General features: G+C 39.4%; 1 long non-coding RNA gene across 14 annotated transcripts in view; it reads left to right on the top strand.

Annotated features, from left to right (window-relative positions):
- Positions 1 to 225: 225 nt before the first annotated feature.
- LOC137202373 (uncharacterized) overlaps positions 226 to 19340 on the top strand; it is a 126489-nt gene continuing 107374 nt past the window's right edge. For 7 of the 14 annotated variants that reach the window (XR_010932571.1, XR_010932573.1, XR_010932572.1 and 4 more), the window contains exons 1-3: positions 226 to 979; positions 5673 to 5867; positions 7308 to 7363. This is a non-coding gene — a long non-coding RNA (uncharacterized lncRNA). The remainder of the gene's footprint in view (positions 980 to 5672; positions 5868 to 7307; positions 7364 to 19340) is intronic. The other 7 variants (XR_010932579.1, XR_010932576.1, XR_010932577.1 and 4 more) reach the window with 4 other exon arrangements.

The following is a 19340-nucleotide window of genomic DNA, read 5'->3' as shown; positions in this document are numbered from 1 at the left end:
TCCACCGCCTCCTCCGCTCCCGCCTCCTCCCGCGACTCGCGCTCCGACGCGCACGCGCACCCCGAGCCCCTCCCGCTCCTATCCGGCACACGCCCACCCGTTTCTCGAACTGCCCAGCCCTCCCAGCCACCCCCAGCCTGTCGCCTCCCGACGTGCGCACGCGCCAGGATACCTCCCGCCCCGCCGGCCAACTCCCGCCCCTTCGCCTGCCTGGTGGCACCGCGAGAACCCAGGGCCGGCCTGTGCGGACCTCCTCCTGGGCCTCCCGCCCCTTTTCCCCGCCGTCCAATCAGATCGGGCGAGGGGCACGGAGCCTCGAGAGCCCGTAGGCGGCGGCCCTGCGGACCGAGCAGTAACGACTGCGGCTTCCAGAAGTCCCCGCGAGTAACGGTCGATCCGAATTCTGAGTCTTCGCTCTAGGGAAGATGAGACGGTCGCCAGTTTCTCCGGCTCTTCGTCCGGGGCCTCGACATTCCCTTACCTGCTTCCCCTCAGGGGAGTGACGAGCTAGGCCTGCTCTCCGCCCTTCTCTTCGGGGCTCTCTATGAGCCTCTGTATACTGTCCAGGTGACAGGGGTGACAGGAGAGACAGTGCTCACTTATTGTTGTTGTTGAGAGACATTACTCATTTATTATTGTTGTTGTTACCATTATTATTATTTGAAATCTCCTCTGCCCTAGAATTGAGCTTCTTGAGAGTAAGAACTACGGTTCGTCGTCGTCACCCACCGCTTACCGCAGTGCTGAGGGTTCGCCAGGCGCTAGCAGTTTGCTGAAGAGAGTGGGTGTTTATAGTGAAAAGAGAAGTGAGTTGGAAATTAGAAAACCTGGCTTCGCGCGCCTCCCTCGCCATCTGCCGCCTGGCGCGGCGCCTCTTGAGGTCTCCCCGCCTAGGCCGAGGCTCTGCTCGCCGTTCTGGAAGGTGTTGAGAAGAGTGTAGCGGTAAGAGGATAGTGTCTGGACCTAAACCCTTTGTGAGGTGAGGCATCTGTTAACTTTTCTCTGCCTCTCTTTGCACACCTATAAAACGAAGATGACAGGAAGTCCATCATAGGTTTTTCGAGAGAATCAAAGGAGATGGTGGGTGTGAAAGGGGTCTGTAAACAATTCCTGTGTAGGTGTGAGATCTTCCTTCACAATTCGGTTAGCAAGACAAAACATACCCTCATGTGTGTAAATAACCTTACAAAGTGTTTCTTCGAATGCAGAATAATCAGAGAGGGGCAACTGAAGGATATGTATTGACAAGACCCAGAAAAGGACATGTTAACCAAGGAAAGAGCTGCCTTTGAGCCAGGTCTTAAATAGAGTGGACCAAATATAGTCTGTGGTTCCAGCCCAATGACCGATTTTTCAAAGCAGCGGCTTAAATCCACTTAGACCATTGTTCTGAGACTGTCAAGATATTTCAGTTTTCCAGACCTTAAAGGAGAAATGAAATAATCTTGTTACTCTATGATTTGGATGGTTAGCAGGATCTATGGTTTGTTGTGTTTACCCAGCATGTGAAGAGGTACGAAGCAACTCTATTTTCTTGTTATCACAGAAACCACTTAATATGTGACCTTTCCAGCATGAATGCTAGGCAGACTTTACTGACACCATTACCTGGACTATTTTTGGTTTTCTTTTTTCTGCCCCAATCCTTCTTAATCTTTTCTGTGATATAATAATGATAACTAAGACTTATTTAACGTTAAGTTTCTAACATGTACTCCAATAATCCAATGAGGCAAGTACTATTATTATCCCCATATTCATATAAGAAAACTGAGGCATAGAGAAGTTAGATAATTTACTCAAGGGCCCACAGCTAGTGGAAGGCAGACCCTGGAATCAAACAATTTTTTCTGACTCTGGGGCCTTAACCACTATATTCTGAGAAAGAGAAAAGCAGTCCCTGACATCGAGTAGCTGGAATGGTGCTATCAGCTAGGTCTTTCTGTTGCTAGGAGCTGGCCTGGCACAGCTAGGCTTTGGTATCTTCTGTTGAATATAAACTGTTTCAGAGAACATCAGCATCAGAAAAGGCCATTTCATGATTGTGATGGATCAGGACAAAAATAAGACTACTCCATAATCATATCTGAACACAGACAAAAACATGAACCTTATCTAAGCCAACAAATAAAATACACAGACTGAAAATATCAGACTATATGAGGGGCTGTTACTTCTTCACTAATTACAGCTTTATCCTCATTCTAGTCTTCCCTTTTTCTATATAATATTTATTAAGGGGGACTTCCTTGGTGACATAGGGGTTAAGAATCCGCCTGCCAATGCAGGGGACACGGGTTCGAGCCCTGGTCTGGGAAGATCCCACATGCTGTGGCACAGCTAAGCCCATGCACCATAACTATTGAGCCTGCACTCTAGAGCCCACAAGCCACAACTACTGAAGCCTGCGTGCCTAGAGCCCGAGCTTCACAACAAGAGAAGCCACTGCAATGAGAAGACCGCACACCGCAAGGAAGAGTAGCCCTGCTTGCCGCAACTAGTGACAGCCCGTGTGCAGCAACGAAGGCCCAATGCAGCCAAAAAAAAAAAAAAAACCTCAAAGATTTATTAAGGTACCCAATTATAGAATTACCCCTGCTTCCTGACAGCATCCAATTTAGAGCAAATCACCCAACAAACCCAAATCTTAATGTAAGTCCTTTCTAACACCCTCATATTGAGATGCCTCATGGTTCCCCATAGTGTGTGTTCTCCCTTGCTGCAGTGAGTAGTAAGCTTAGCTTGTTCAGCCACCGGTGTGTTCCTGGTGTTTGGCTAGAGAGCATTGATAATTCTTTCTGGACTGTCTTATACCACACATGTATATGGAGTGGAAAGCATACTGCTTAGCCATTTCTCGCCACAGAAATTGGGAACTGCCCTCCCATCTCCATCCATTTGATTTTCACACCAAAGCTAGAGGGTTACCTTTCTTTTTGTAGATTCTACATAGATTCTCTGCTAAACAGAACCTTATCAAAAGATAGTGAAAAGAACCAAATGATGCTGGAATAGTTGCACATCATTTTGCAAGAAGAAAAAAGAACTTCAACCTGTTAACCCATACTGTGCACCATATGCAAAATAACTCAAAATAAATTATAAATTTAAATGTAAAATTATAAAATGTTTAGAAGAAAACTTGGAAAATTTTTGTCATCTCTGGTTAGGCAAAAAAATTTCTTAGCTACAACACCTAAAGCACAATCCATAAAAGAAAAAAAAATTTAATTTATAAAAACTTCTGTTCTTTGGATGATAGTTAAGAAAATGAAGCAGCAGACTAGGAGAAAATATCTGCAAAACATATCTGATAAATGACTATATACAGACTATACGAAAAACTACAACTCGATAAAAAAAGGCAAGTAAACTAATTTTTTAAACATCGGCATAATTGAATGACCACGAGAAATGGTGCTCAGTGTCATTAGTCATGAGGGAAATGCATATCAAAACACAATGAAGTATCACTACGTAGTTAAAATAATTCCAAATGCTGTTGAGGATGTAGAGCAACTGGAATTCCCAGACATTACTGGTGGGAATACAAAATGATAGAGACAGGAAGACAATTCGGCAGTTTCTTTTAATGTTAAATATACACTTGCCATAAGACCCAGCAATCCCACTCCTAGATATTTACCCAAGAGAAATAAAAACTTCACAAAAAACCTGGACACACATTTTCTAATAGCCAAAACCTGGAAACAATTTAAGTGCCCATTAATTGGTGAATGGATAACAAATTGTGGTACATATATACAGTGGAATCTACTCAGCAATAAAAGGAGCAAACTACTGATACAACAACATAAATGATCTCAGATGTATTATTCTAAGTGAAAGATGTAAACTCAAAAGTACATACTGATGCTTCCATTTATAGGACATTCTGGAAAAGCCAAAATTATAGAGGGGAAAAAAACAGATCAGTTGTTGCCTAGGCATTGGGAGGGGTTGACTGCAAAGGGGCTTGAGTGGGCTTTATGCGGGTGATGGAACTTTTCTATATCTTGAAGTGTGATGTGGATTATATAATGTGTGCATCTTTCAAAACTCATAGAACTGTACACTAAAAAGAGCAGTTTGGTTGTATGTAAATTATATTTCAGTAAGCCTGACTTTAAAAAGAAAAATGTTGAATGGGAAAAAAGTTGGGATGAGGCAGGGCCACCCAGTACCATGAATATGAAGACATTAACAGTAGCTCCCCAGATACTAAATTCTAAATCTAAAAAAAGAAAAGATAAATTATTAGTGGATAATCCACATCATGAAAGAATTTGTTCTTTCCTTTTTGTGCAGTAACAAAGTTCATAGAACATTGAAATTTTTTTTACAAATGAGGAACTCCTTGGTTTATAGTGGAGTAACTTAAAACTGAAGTTGAAAGTCACTGCTGGCTGATGGTCAATCACAGATGAATATAAAGCATCTCTGATATCATCAGAACTGTGGGAAAATAAAACTGCATTTCAAAAACTCTTACAGTTTATCAGGAACATGTTTATTGCACAAATGAGGTTCCTGTACTATACTGTAGAGGTAAGGGCATTTGAGAGCAGAAAGTAACCAATAGTGGTAAATAGTGGTGAGCAATTAGGCAAAAACGTAAGAGCAAATAGAGCATCTTTAAACTCAGGTCATAATTACTTAAATTACCATGAAGTTGTACCCTTTAAGAGCATAAATGACTGCTCTGCTTTAGACCTTGGGAAAGGGAATGAGGATGAGAGGGAATAAACTAGAATGATTTAAAATGTGCAAATATATTTTGTAACCCCTATCACGTGATTTAGAGATCTAGCAGAGATACAGGTAGATTAATTTGAGATTAATTCCACAGTTCATGCTAATAATTCTACTATTGGAAGTCTATAATAATCTCTGCCACAGTAGACAAAGTTCTCTCTGGCTAGTAGAAACAGCCATCCTGGGCCTTACCCATCAGTTCTCAGAAGGCCTGTTGTTGATGGACTTTCTGATTTCCTGTTTCTCTAGTGGCAGTTGTGGCCACAGTCTTCATTCTGCTTAAGTGCCCCAGGCTCCTAAGAGACCCTTAGAGAAGACAGCATAGTACCTGGAAACCTTCCAGTTTCAATTAGAGAATTCAGTCTCACTCATAGTTCCCTGGGTGAGTACGAAACTTCATCAGACATGCCATAGAACTGTCTCTCTGCTTAAAGGGTCTCAGTGAGCCAGGTTGGTTTATCTACCAACTCTTCTAGCATCAGTAGCTACTGTTGTCTTTGTTTTCCTGAAGTTTCTTAAGGACTCTGCCAAGGTAACTTTTTCCTGATGCAGTAAAACTTTGGGGTCAGGGATTGCATATCTAGGATGTCTTTGGGGTCAACTGGTTGCACTTTCATATTTTTCATATAGCCATCTTTAATTTGTATAATCCTAGTCAGGGACTCCATACCACCAGATTTCCCTAGCATCTCTTCCCCCTGCTCAGCCACAGTGAACTGTAAAAAACTGCATCTTATTTACCCCCCGTTTTTTAGTCATGAGTTCAAGTTCATCTTTGGCATTAGTTCTGTTTCCAGCTCTGCAATTCTCTCCAAGTCTCCTAACCTGGACCTGCAACAGAGAGTCTATAATTGTTGAAAGATTCTATCTTATCCTTTCTGTCAATTGCTAAGTTTGGTCTCCTTTTCTTCTTTCAGCCATTGAAAGTTTGTCTGACTCATCTCTCCCTATGACTTCGAATTTTCTCAAGCTGGGTGTAGTCTGCATTTTTCGCATTCCCTCCTCTAACCCCTCCATGGTCAGAAGAGACAGTGCAAGCTACAGTGTGTACACTGAAGGTGATGTTCTCTCTTCTCAATAGTTCCTAAAAGGAGGGATTTCAGTTATGAAAGGTAAAAACCAATTTTAATAAATATCATGGTTGGGTTGAAATAATTTGGGTGCTTTAATAGACTAATGCTGTATTGTGCTCTTAATAAGGAACCATTTTATAGTAGGGAATTGGTTTATAGAAAGGGATCATTTTATTGTAAGAAAGAGAAACCCATTTCAGCTAGAGTCAAAAAGGAGGTGGAATTGAGGGGATGACTGTAGATGTCTCACTGAAGGCAAGGGCACTAAGTGCAACGAGACCTCATGAGCATCTATAACCATGAACCGGTAGGCGTTCCATGATCAAGGAAACTAACCTCAGCTTTTCTCAGTCTCACTCCTAGCTTCTCTTTTGAGAATTCTCACTCATTCCCACTGTCATTATCTTTCCATATCCTTTACCGTATCAGCTTCAAACCAGCTTTCCTGCTAGAATCATTGGGACCCAAGTCTGTATGCCTGGGAGAAATAAACCTAAGTACCCCAGTTTGTATTTGGTTTTTACCCTTGGTCCTACTTTCTACAGTGGTAGAATACTAAATATCCTATAGCCTGATTCTACTACAGACCCTGCTCTTCCTATGGGCTATTTCGCTTTGTCTGGTTTTTCTTTCAATAGTCTCCCTCATTACTTGAGGGAACTGTAGCCTTTGTTTCTTGTAGGCAGGAGAATCTAAGCAAAACACTGAGCATTTCTTATATACTATTCATGTGTCTAGCACTAGAAGATAGGTGACATAAATCTTATCCTTTAAAGAGTTTACACTCTTAAGAAAGACATGCACATCAAGCATTTATATATCATTCAAGGATAATATATATTAAGTAAGTGCCAAAATGAGTGGTCAGAAAATGAGGACTGATTGAATGCAGAAAAGATAGATATGGATATGGGCTGCAGAGAGCATCTGAGACCGGAAGGGAGGAGGAAGTTATCTTTTAAATAATTATTAAGTACCTACTTTTATAAGGTCTTGAGCTGGATACTTAGAGTAGAATGATTACTATTTTTCACCTATATCTAGTATAGGTGTTAGACCCATGGAGGGGACTAGTAAAAAACTTAAACTACTTCACCTTTTGGGGCAAAGCACCCAAAATGATAATATAGTTCACCAGGCATAAGTCTTTTCAATGGTAAAGAGTTAAATGGAGATTAGTGAAGATGGGCAAGGTAGAGCTTTAAAAAAAATACAAAGTAGAACCCAGAGTTGAACCATAGGGTCTTTATTGTCATCTGGAATAGTCGAATTGAAAGACCATGTATGTTTAGCATGAGATGGGAAACTTACTGTGTTAACATTTTTCATGTGACCCCAGAACACAATATGGTTTGCCTGGGATTTGTGTAAACTACACTAAGGGAACCTCTCAAGTGGCCTATGTTTGGAAACAGTTGCCCACCTATGATTTAGGCAATGCTGTATGTGTTCTAAGGGGTATGATCCCTCTTTTTTTAGGTGAAGAGAAAGCCTGAGGATACCTAGCATCGTAAATCAAGTCCTCTGTAACCAGGGTAGGTGGATTTCTCCTAACATGAAATGCTGATATCAAACAATGTGCAAAGGCAAATGAGTTCTAGGAGGGGAAAACCTGTTTTAGGGCAACTTTTAAAATCTGTCCTTTATACTAACATTGAATGTGAGGGAAAGAGCCACAGATATTTCACCATAGTGTAAAGGAGCCAACATTAATCACTTACTAGATCTAAAACTGTCCAGCTAAAATTTATCATCAGTGACTGCTTGACCTACTTTCCTTCCCTGATTTGAGAGCACATTCTTACATGGGGTCTAATCATTTATTTGCCAAGAGATTAATTAGCTTTTCAGAGCCTCTGTGCTAGTTAATAGTCCCAAAATAGACCACTAGTCCCACTGCCCATTGCTTCTTAGGAGGACTGATTGTAGGAGTGACAGAATTTGAGCAAGATATGTCTGTCAGTGCCTCTATACTTGTGGAAGATGTGACTTGCAACCCTCCTGACTCAGTTGGTCTCTGTTGGGTCACCTTAATTTTGCCCCTCCCCCCTTCCCTCAAGATTCCTGGAGTCTTGAGTAGATTAAACCTGAGTTTCAAGGTGATGTGACTAGGCAATATGATATGGTGAATCAAAGTCCAGGTGCTATAACCAGACTGGGATTTTAATCATGACTCTGACTGCTTTGGTCAGGTTACTTGTCTGTGCTTCTTTTCCCTGATCTCTAAAATGTGGATTAATAATAGTCTTCATCTCCTAAAATTGTGGTGATCATCAAGTAACATAATGTATTAAACTGCTCACCCACAGAGTAAGTACTCGGTACATGGTAGCTGTTTGTATTGTGATAGCTCGTTGAAGGCACAACATCATCTCCCTTCAAGCTGTTGAGGCCTGTGAGTAAATTAGATCTTCTAGGGCTGTCAGAGATTCATAGGGCCTAAGGAATATGGATGTCTTGGATCACATAGTCAATTAATATAGAAAAATCTAAATTTTGCATACTATACTTAAATGTTTAAAACATATAGCACCCTATTTTCTGTAACTTGCCTTAATGCTCCCATTCCCTTTGATGGCAGGGGGAAAATCACAAATTTGCCAGTCATTAAATGTAACCTAGTCTCTTTCCATTATAAAGAGTCTTGTTAGAGTCAGTTCAGGCTCTTTAGGGATACTTAGTCTTTCAGGGTAGCCTTCCCCACCTTTCCCCTTCTCGAGAGACTATCCTCTTATTGTACAGGATCTCATGGCAGTGTAGAAGAGGAGGCTGCTCTGTGAATGAGTTCTTGGGCTCTCCACTGGGTCCTCACTGGTGTTTCAGGTTCCATCTGTATTTCATGTTTTAGTGCCTTTTCTTTCTGACTTACTAAACATTTGTGTCCCAGGGCTCAGGCTTCAGACATCTTAATGGAAAGTAACTCCCTAGATTGAGTAACTAAAGTTACTCATCTAATTTTAGTATTATGGCTTTAAATATTATGAAGGTACTGATTACTTCTAAATATATAACTAGTCCAGACCTCTCCCTTGAATTCCAGACTATATGTATAATCAGTTGTCTACTGGAAGTCTCCACTACAATGTATGACAGGCATACAAACTTGATTTCCAAAACCTAATTCCTGATGTTGCCCCTCAAACCTTGTCCTCCAGCAGTCTTCCCCCAACTTAGTTGATGTCAACTGCATTTTCTAGTTACTCAGTTCAAAACCCTTGGAGTCATCTTGAGCTCCTACTTTTGCTTATGTCCCATATCCAATCTTCGGGGAAATCCAGTTACTTATACCTTCAAAGCATATTCTGAATCTAGTCATTTCTCACCACTTCCACTGCCTATAACTGTGATCCAGGCCTCCATCATTTCTCACCTGAATCATTGCAGTTGCCTCCTATCCAGTCTCCTTACTCTCACCCTTACACCCTTACAGTCAGTTCTTAACAGAGTGGTCAGAGCGATCCTTCTAGAATTTAAATCAGGTTGTCAGCTCCTCTGCCCGCAATATTCCAGTGGTTTCCCATTTTATTCAGAGTAAAAGCCAAAATGCTTTCACTTCCTACAAAGGCCTTAATTGGAACTATATTCCTTCTCCCTTGCCTGCACCTTGACTTCATCTTCTATACTTTCCCCCTTAAACACTCCATTCCAGCCAGATTGGCCCCCAGCTCTTCTTCAAACATGTCAGGTGTTATCCTTCTTCAGGGTCTTCATACTTGCTCTTCCCTCTCCTAGAATGCTTGGGATTTCTGGCTTGCCACTTCACTTCCTTCAGGTCTGCTCAGATGTACCTTTATTAGGGAGATCTTTTGGGACAAACCTGTTTGGTACTGCAAAATCTAGAAGTTGCCTTCCTCTACCCTCCTTAGGAATCTATAGCTAATAGATTTTTTCAGAAAATCAAATACAATTTTAAAAAATCCTCACAATGAAGCTGTAAGAAAATGATGGAAAGGGGCAACAAAATGTCCCTGAGGACAAAGAAATTCAACAGAAAAATGTTGACGTAAAGAAAAAGAAAATGGGGGCTTCCCTGGTGGCGCAGTGGTTGAGAGTCCGCCTGCAGATGCAGGGGACACGGGTTCGTGCCACGGTCCGGGAAGATCCCACATGCCGTGGAGCGGCTGGGCCCGTGAGCCATGGCCGCTGAGCCTGCGCGTCCGGAGCCTGTGCTCCACAACGGGAGAGGCCACAACAGTGAGAGGCCCATGTACCGCAAAAAAAAAAAAAAAGAAAAAAAAGAAAATGAAAATGATTAGATTATCCAGCATCCCAACATGAACTTTGAAACTTAACGTTTCAATTGAATCTAAGAAGGAAAATCACACAGCAGAAGTAAAAGACCTCAGGAAAGAAATGGCCAGGTAATAGAAGGTGACAGCTGGATGATGGAAGGGGGTGAAGCATAAAACAGTAGATGTCAAAGGAAAAACAAGGAAAAAGCAAAGCCACTTCAAAAAATAAAGATTAAATTATAAAAAGCACAAGGAAAACTAAACATAACCAAAAAGCAGTTAGGGACAGAGTGGTTAGTAATGAGAAAAAAGAATATCCAAATATCAAAAAAGGATTATAGAGAAAATAATAGAAGATAGGCAAAATATTTAACTGAAGTCCCCTACAGAGAAAAGCAAAACAATGGAACATACAAATATTTATAAGCAAAATTTTTAAAAATATTATTCCTGAAAAGAACATTTAAAATTCTACATTTTGACTGGTATGTCATAATCTAGGGGAAAATTTGCTCAATAATGGCCAACATAATATTCTCCTAAAATCATTGGATTGTAGATAAAGACTATAACTTCTAGGAGAAAATTCTCATGACCTTGGGTTATACAAAGTGCTCTTAATTACAACACCAAAATCACATTCCAGAAAAGATAAAACTAGACTTAATCAAAATTTAAAACTTTTGTACTTCATTAAACACCATTAAGAAAATGAAAAGGTACAATAGCCAAGACACGGAAACAACCTAAATGTCTATCAACAGATGAATGGTTAAAGCAGATGTGGTACATATATAAAATGGAATACTACCCAGCCATAAAAAAGAACGAAATAATGCCATTTGCAGCAACATGGATGCAACTAGAGATTATCATACTAAGTGAAGTAAGTCAGAAAGAGAAAGACAAATACCATATGATATCACTTATATGTGGAATATAAAATATGACACAAACAAACCTATCTATGAAACATAGAGACATAGAGAATAGACTGGTGGTTGCCAAGGGGGTGGGGGTGGGAGGGGGTTGGATTGGGAGTTTGGGATTAGCAGATGCAAACTGCTATATATAGAATGGTTAAACAAGGTCCTACTGTATAGCACAGGGAACTATATTCAATATTGTGTGATAAACCATAATGGAAAAGAATATGAAAAAGAATGTATATTTATTATAACTGATTCATTTTGCTGTACAGCAGTAATTAACACAACATAGTAATTCAACACTACTTCAATAAAAAATAAATTAAAAAAAAGAAAATGAAAAGACAAGCCCCAGAAAAAATATTTGCAAATTATATATCTGATAATGGACTTGTATCCAGAATACAGAAAGAGCTCAATAAGAAGACAACCCAATTTTAAAGTGAGCTATATATATATATATATATATATATATATATTTTTTTTTTTTTTTTTTTTTTTGCGGTACGCGTGCCTCTCACTGTTGTGGCCTCTCCCGCCGCGGAGCACAGGCTCCAGATGCGCAGGCTTAGCGGCCATGGCTCACAGGCCCAGCCGCTGCGTAGCATGTGGGATCTTCCCGGACCGGGGCACGAACCCGTGTCCCCTGCATCAGCAGGTGGACTCTCAACCACTGCGCCACCAGGGAAGCCCCTAAAATGAGCAAAATATTTTAATAAACATTTCACCATAAAAGATATATGAATGACTAATAGGCACATGAAAAGTTTCCCCAAATCATTAGACATTAGGGAAATGAAATCAATACCGCAGTGAGATACTACTTCACACCCACTAAAATGGCTATAATCAAAATGTAGGCTATAAAAAGTGTTGGTGAAGATATGGAGAAACTCAGACCCTGAGACATTGCTGGTGGGAGTGTAAAATGTACAACCACTTCAGAAAACAGTTTGGTGGTTTCTTAAAAAGATAAACTTACCATATGACCTAGCAATCCTACTCTTACGTATCTGCTAAAGAGAAATGAAGGCGTATATATCTACACAGAGACGTGTATACAAGTATTCATAGCAACATTATTCATAATAGCCCAAATGTAGAAACAATCACAATGTCCATCAACTGATGAATAGATAAAATATAGTACAGTCAATTCTCATTATTCATGGATTCCACATTTGCAAATTTGCCTACTTTCTAAAACTTACTTGTAACCCCAAATCAAGACAGTGATTTCCTGGTCATTCTCAGACATACACATGTGCAGAGAAGCAGAAAATTTGAGTCACCCAACAAACGTTCCCATCTGAGGTCAAACAGAGTGACACTCTGCCTTCTTATTTCAGCACTTTTGCTGTACACAAGTGTTTATTTTGCGGTCTATTTAGTGGCATCTTTTTCACATTTTTGTGCTTTTTGTTTAAAATAGCATCCAAGCATAGGGCTGACCTGCCGTCTACTGTTCCTAAACACAAGGTTGTAAAGTACCTTATGCAGAAAATACATGTGTTAGATAAGCTTCATTCAGGCACAAATTATAGTGCTGTTTGCTATGAGTTCAGTGTTAATGAATTAACAATATATATTAAATAAGGCATCTTTAAACAGAAACACACACAAAACAAGGTTATGTATTGATTAGTTGATGAAAATGACATTTTGCAGGAACCTAACCCTGTATTTCGTCTAGGGGCAATAATTCAGGATTCACTAATTCAGTGTTTGAAGCAACTTTATAGAACATAACTACCAGGAATAATGAGAATAGGTTATATATCCTTACAATGGAGTACTGTTCAGCAGTAAAAAGGAACAGACTGCTTATACATGGTACAGAATACATGAACATCAAAAACATTATGCTGTTTATGTAGGAGAAATAAGAGATTGAGACCCAAAGAAACATGCCAGTTCATAAATATAAAATTAGATAAATTTATTATTGAGCAAAAAAAATACCAGAATGTATGCAAATTACTCAAAAGTGGCCATAAAGCTATAGTGGATTTTCAGTTCTGGAATTAAAGGTACAGTTATTACACATCATCCGATTTTTAATAAACAGAAGCAGTTACATAGAGCTTACTCTGATATCATCTTTTTCATAATTCTTTATCAGGCTTACTCTGATGTCCTGATTTTCATAATTTATCAGCCTTACTCCAATATTTTGTTCCTCATAACTCTTTATCAGTACCTCCTGTTTGCCTCTGCATCTAGGACATATGATTAGTGACATGCTTTGGCATTGTTCAGTAATGTTTTCCACCTGTGAAAGAAGCCAGATGCAAAAGACTGTGTACTATATGATTGCATTTATGTGAAATTTCCAGAAAAGGCAAATTTTTTTAATTTTTATTTTTTTTGCGGTATGCGGGCCTCTCACTGTTGTGGCCTCTCCTGTTGCGGAGCCCAGGCTCCGGACACGCAGGCTCAGCGGCCATGGCTCACGGGCCCAGCCACTCTGCGGCATGTGGGATCTTCCCGGACCAGGGCACGAACCCGTGTCCCCTGCATCGGCAGGCGGACTCTCAACCACTGTGCCACCAGGGAAGCCCAGAAAATGCAAATATTTTAAAATTGATTGATATATAGCATTGTATTAACTTTAGATGTACAGCATAATGATTTGATATATGTATATAATATTGCAAAATGATTACCACAATAAGTTTAGTTAACATCATCACACATAGTTACATGTTTTTTCTCGTGATGAGAACTTTTAAGATCTACTCTTAGCAGCTTTCCAATGTACAATACAGTACTGTTAAATACAGTCACCATACTGTATATTACATTCTCAGGACTTATTTATCTTATAACTGGAAATTTGTACCTTTGACTACCTTCACCCATTTCACCTACCTCTCCCACCCCACCTCTGGCAAAAAACAATCTATTCTCAATATCTATGAGTTCAGGTTTTTTTTTAAGATTCCACATATAGGTGAAATCATACAATATTTGTCTTTCCCTATCTGGCTTATTTCACTAAGCAGAATGCCCTTAAGGTCCATCCATGCTGTTGCAAATAGTAGGATTTCCTTTTTTATGGCTGAATAGTATTCCATTTTGTATATATACCACATTTTCTTTATCCTTCATCCATTGATGGACACTTAGGTTGTTTCCATGTCTTGGGTATTATAAGTAATGCTGCACTGAACATGGGAGTGCAGATATGTTTTCAAATTAGTATTTTCTATTTTTTGAATATGTACCCAGGAGTGGAATTGCTGGATCATATGGTAACTCTATTTTTAGTTTTTTGAGAAACCTCAATGCTGTTTCCCTTGGTAGTTGCAACAATTTACATTCCCCCCAAGAGTGTACAAGGGTTCCTTTTTCTCCCATCCTTGCCAGCATTTGTTATTTGTGTTCTTTTTGATGATAGCCATTCTAACAGGTGTAAGGTAATATCTCATTGTGGTTCTTTTTTTTTTTTTGCGGTACGCGGGTCTCTCACTGTTGCGGCCTCTCCGTCGCGGAGCACATGGCTCACGGGTGCAGCCGCTCCGCGGCATGTGGGATCCTCCCAGACCGGGGCACGAACCCGTGTCCCCTGCATCGGCAGGCGGACTCTCAACCACTGTGCCACCAGGGAAGCCCTCATTGTGGTTTTGATTTGCATTTCCGTGATCATTAATGAGCACCTTTTCATGTACTTGTTGGCCATTTGTTTGTCTTCTTCAGAAAAATGTCTGTTCAGGTCCTCTGTCTATTTTTTTTTGGCTGCACCTCGCAGCTTGGCGAATCTTAGTTCCCTGATCAAGGATTGAACCTGTTCCCTTGGCAGTGAAAGCGCAGAGTCCTAACCACTGGACTGCCAGAGAATTCCCTCTCTGCCAGTTTTTTAATTGGATTTTTTGTTTCTTTTTTCTATTGAGTTATACGTGTTCTTTAAATATTTTGGATATTAACCCGTCATCAGGTATATGATTTGCAATTATTTTCTCCCCTTCAGTAGGCTGCCTTTTCATTTCGTGGATCTTTTCTTTTGCTCTGCAGAAGCTTTTTAGTTTGATGTTGTCCCACTTGTTCATTTTTGCTTTTGTTGTCTTTGCTTTTGGTGTCAAGTCCAAAAAATCATCACCATCATCATCTTTTTTTGTAATAGAAAAGACTGGAAGCAATCCAAATACCCAGCAATAGGAGACTAGTTGAATAAACTTTGGTACATCTACACAATGGAATCATAGGTACCTGAGAAAAGGAATGAAGATGATCTCAGTATACTAGTATGGAGAGATTTCTAGAATAGGTCATTAAGTGAAAAATGCAAGGTAGAGAAAAGTGTACACTTTAATATATGACTGTTTAAGAGAGAAATACAATTAAACATTTACCAAAGACTGCTAGTGTCCTGTCAGAAAGACTCAGGAGGCAGACTGAAGAGGCTTGCAGTGACCAAAGGTGAGACAATTTGAGCATCAGTAAAATGACAACTGCAGTGGAGTAGAACACGTCAAATACCATTAAATCTGTGAGGTTATCATGTTATTCAAACCAAAAAACTCATAGTTGTTTTTGGAGGTTGCTAGTGAGCCAACTAATCTTCTTGAAAATTAGTAAATAAGGAGAAAAAAATCAAGCATTTAACCTGCGTTTGTTATATGAGCAACCAAATAGTTGATGAAGGAAAGCTTTTCTTTATCCTGGCTAAGAAAGGAAGGATTGATAGAAATTAGAATATCACCATTCTGCAAGCCATTAATAAAATAATGGGTCTACCAATGTTGATCATTAATGGCCAGTAACATTACAAAAAAAAAGACAACAAGCATTAAATGCCTGCTGATGGAAGTATACACCTCCACCTGTGAAGGAGGATTGTTGCCACATAATCAAACCTGAATCTGATCAAACCTCCAGTTCTTGCCAGATGTTTTCAAGAACAGGAACATAGAAACATGTTAAACAAAAGCACATGGATGAGATCAACAAATCCAGACTGTGAGAAGTTGTACAGGGAAAATGACCCATTTTGTCAATTTATTGCAAGGGAAAAAAGAAACTGAGTCATATCAACCAAATGAAGTTATGGACCTTGTTTGGGTCCCATTTTAAACAAGCCACTGTTTAAAAAATTATAAGACCCTAAGGGGAATTTGAACACTGACTGGATATCTAATAATATTAAGGAGTTACTAATTTTTAAGTTGTGATAGTGATATTGTGGCTATGTTTTTAAAAGCCCTTCATCATTTCACAATACATATATGTATCAAATTGTCACATTGTACACTTTAAGCTTGCACGATGTCATATGATAATTATATCTCAAGCTGGAAAAAAGAGTCCTTATAACTTATTACCTCCTATAATTTTTATGAATTAAATAATGTATATAATGTCTGGGATTTACCTAAAAGTAATCTGTGGGTAGGGGCGTCCTGGGGGTGTAGATGATACTAGACTGACCATTAGTTGATAATCATTAAAGCTGGATGATGTGTACATGAGGGAATGTGTTCTATTCCTTCCACTTCTGTGTATGTTTGAGATATTTTATAACCATTTTTTTAATTTAGAAAGAATTGGAAGTCAATTGAAAGTGATTCTCAATGGAAAAGATAGGACAATTTGAACATCAAAAAGATTAAAACTGTTCATATGTTCATTTAACCTGATTCTAATAAAAATATCCACCATTTTTTAAAGTCTAGGCAAATTGAATCTGAAGTTAATACGAAAAAATACAGAAAAGTTACCAAGAAAACTCTGAAAAAGAAAACAATGAGAGGAAACTGGTCCTATCAAATATTAAACATACTATGAAGCATCAGAAACCAAGGAAAGAAAGAGTTATAGGAGTGTGGGAGAAAGAAGCAGATAACAGTAGTAAGTGCTACAGAAATAGCAAAAATGACAATTGTCAGCTTCCTTTGCACACTGGTAGCTTAAAACAAAGCAAAACAAAACCCGAGACCCAGGTACTGCCCAAGGCTGCTTAAATCTGAATTTCTGAGGCTAAGGGCCAAATCTCTGGTGATTTTAACATACAGTTAGGATAGGGAACCAGTTGTGCAATTGTTAAGCAGACCTTTTTCTATCACCCAGGAATTGACAGTAGGACCTCAGCTGAAAACTATAGACTCTAGCTCTCCCCTGACAGAGGCCCCCCAAGTTGGGGCTAGACCTCTAGATCCCTTCAGTGGTAGGAGTGGAAATGCAGTGGTTGTGGGGAGATGCTTTCCTCGTCCTAAAACCAAGAGAGGGGTAGTCTCAAAAACCACTTGTAAATATCGAGGTGCCTGCAGTAAGAGAAGAATAAAATCTTATTCCCACTCTTTCACCTGCTTAGGGAAGGCTTTACCGATCCTTCCCTGGGCCTACCTGACAGTGGGAAGAGAATGGAGAGGGCAGGTTTCCCCTCCATGAAACAAAGAATTGCTTGGAAGTTTAGTTGCTGGGGTAGGGGGAAGAGGTCCGTGAATTGTCCACACCTTTCCAAGCATCACTTCCTCAAGGAAGCCTTTTGTGTTCCCCCCAGTGTCGACTAGCTTCCCTTGTCACCTGTTCTCCTGGAACAATTTTCCTCTGGAGTATTTATCTCTTTATGATTATTTGTATGTTTCTTCTAGACTGTTAGCTTCACAAGGGTGGTGATCATGTCGTTTTTGTTTCTGTTTTTGTTTTTTAACCTCATCCATTGTATCTCTACGTGGCACAAAGAAAGCATTTGCTAAATTTAATTGAATAAATGAATGAATTCTAAAAGGAAAGGAAATCTATTGTTTTGACAAAAGTTATATATAAAAGTACAAATATGTACACAATACAAGCACTAAAAATACTTGACAGATATGCACAAAATGTTACATTGATTTTGTTTTAGTTGTAGGATCTCAAGTTATTTTTATTGCCTTTGTAATTAAAATTTCTACAAAGACGTTAAGTACTTTTCTAATCAGAATGGAAATTAAGCAAAGAATACACCAGCTGCGGGCCTATGTTAATGTTAATGTTTAGGCCCTGGAGCCAGAAAGGACTGGACTTGAGTTCTGCCTCTGCTACTTACCACCCATGTGACCTGGAGCAGGTTATTACCTCAATGACTATCAGTTTCCTTATCTGTGAAGTGGGGATCATCAAAGAACGTTGGCTTAAGGTGGATGTGAGGATTTAAGTTGGAGAACACATGCAGCACTTGGTAATAAATGCTTAAGAGTTGACTGTTATTATTACTTTGGAAGAAAAGACCTCTTTCCCTTGGCACTATAATGAGTTTCTACTGTAAATATGTGTGTAAATCCATTAGGTTATAGTTAATAATATTTTAATACTTAACTTCAGCTTTGTTTAAAATTTAAAATAATTTAATGCATCACCAACAGGTGGCAGCATATCATGGTTTCTTCACAATATTGGGCCTGCCTTGGTGTACCTTGCTGGACAACTTTCCTTGTTAGAATCTGTTTTAAAAGGAAGAGACTGTTGAGTTTATCTCATTGGACTCCTTCAATTTACATATATGGAAACCTGGAGATGAAGTAAAAACAAAGAGCACGACCTATTCATTTGCCAAAAAGGGTGGGTTTGGGGGGAGAGATGGTGAGAACAGTCTCTGTGTGTACTTCACACTGAATTTGGGCTATTTCCACAGTATTCCTTTTAGCTAGTCAAATAATCTTAGAATATATGGCAGAAAATATTTTTTTCTGTTCTCAAATGGAAATATGAATTTGGGGAGTAAAGAATATGTTTCTTAGTCATGCAAAATAAATGGTTGATGAGCCTCAAAATATGGAGATTCCCCTATCCCACCTCCTTTAAAAAATATTTTCCAATTGACAGAGGCATTGCCCTTTGTTAATCAATGGACCTTCACAATAAGGGGGAATGGTTATCATTTCTATTTTACAGACTAGGAAATGGAGGCTCAGAGAAAAAAATGCCCTCATAGGCAGAAGACATGAATTCAAATCCAGCTCATTCATTCATTCATTGAAAAGAAGCATTTATTAAGCTCCTGGTTTGTGCCAGTACTTTGCTAGCTTCTGGAGGTGCATAAGCTAACAAGGAATACACCTCCAAAAGGTCTTGGTCTCTGTCCTTATAGGACTAGAGTGTCTGAACTTCAGGACACCAAATTTCTGCCTTTTTCCACCACACACACATCTGCACATCGCCCTGCACACATAGTTGACACCAAACAAGCAAATACTTGTTAACATTGAGCAGCCTGTTCACGCCCCCCAAAGACCCTTGAGGCCAGTGAATTGCAGTGAGGGTTTTACCGTTAGTCAAACATTACAGGCTCAAAACTATTTTTTAAAAAAATTGTATTCAATTTACTTAAACTAAAAAAAAAAAAACCCCAAAACAGTTCACTCATTTCTCCC

This window comes from Pseudorca crassidens, chromosome 11 (genome assembly GCF_039906515.1).
Source record: "Pseudorca crassidens isolate mPseCra1 chromosome 11, mPseCra1.hap1, whole genome shotgun sequence".
Lineage (NCBI taxonomy): Eukaryota > Metazoa > Chordata > Mammalia > Artiodactyla > Delphinidae > Pseudorca > Pseudorca crassidens.
The sequence above is the reverse complement of the archived record's forward strand: the minus strand, read 5'-3'. Positions and strand labels throughout refer to the sequence as shown.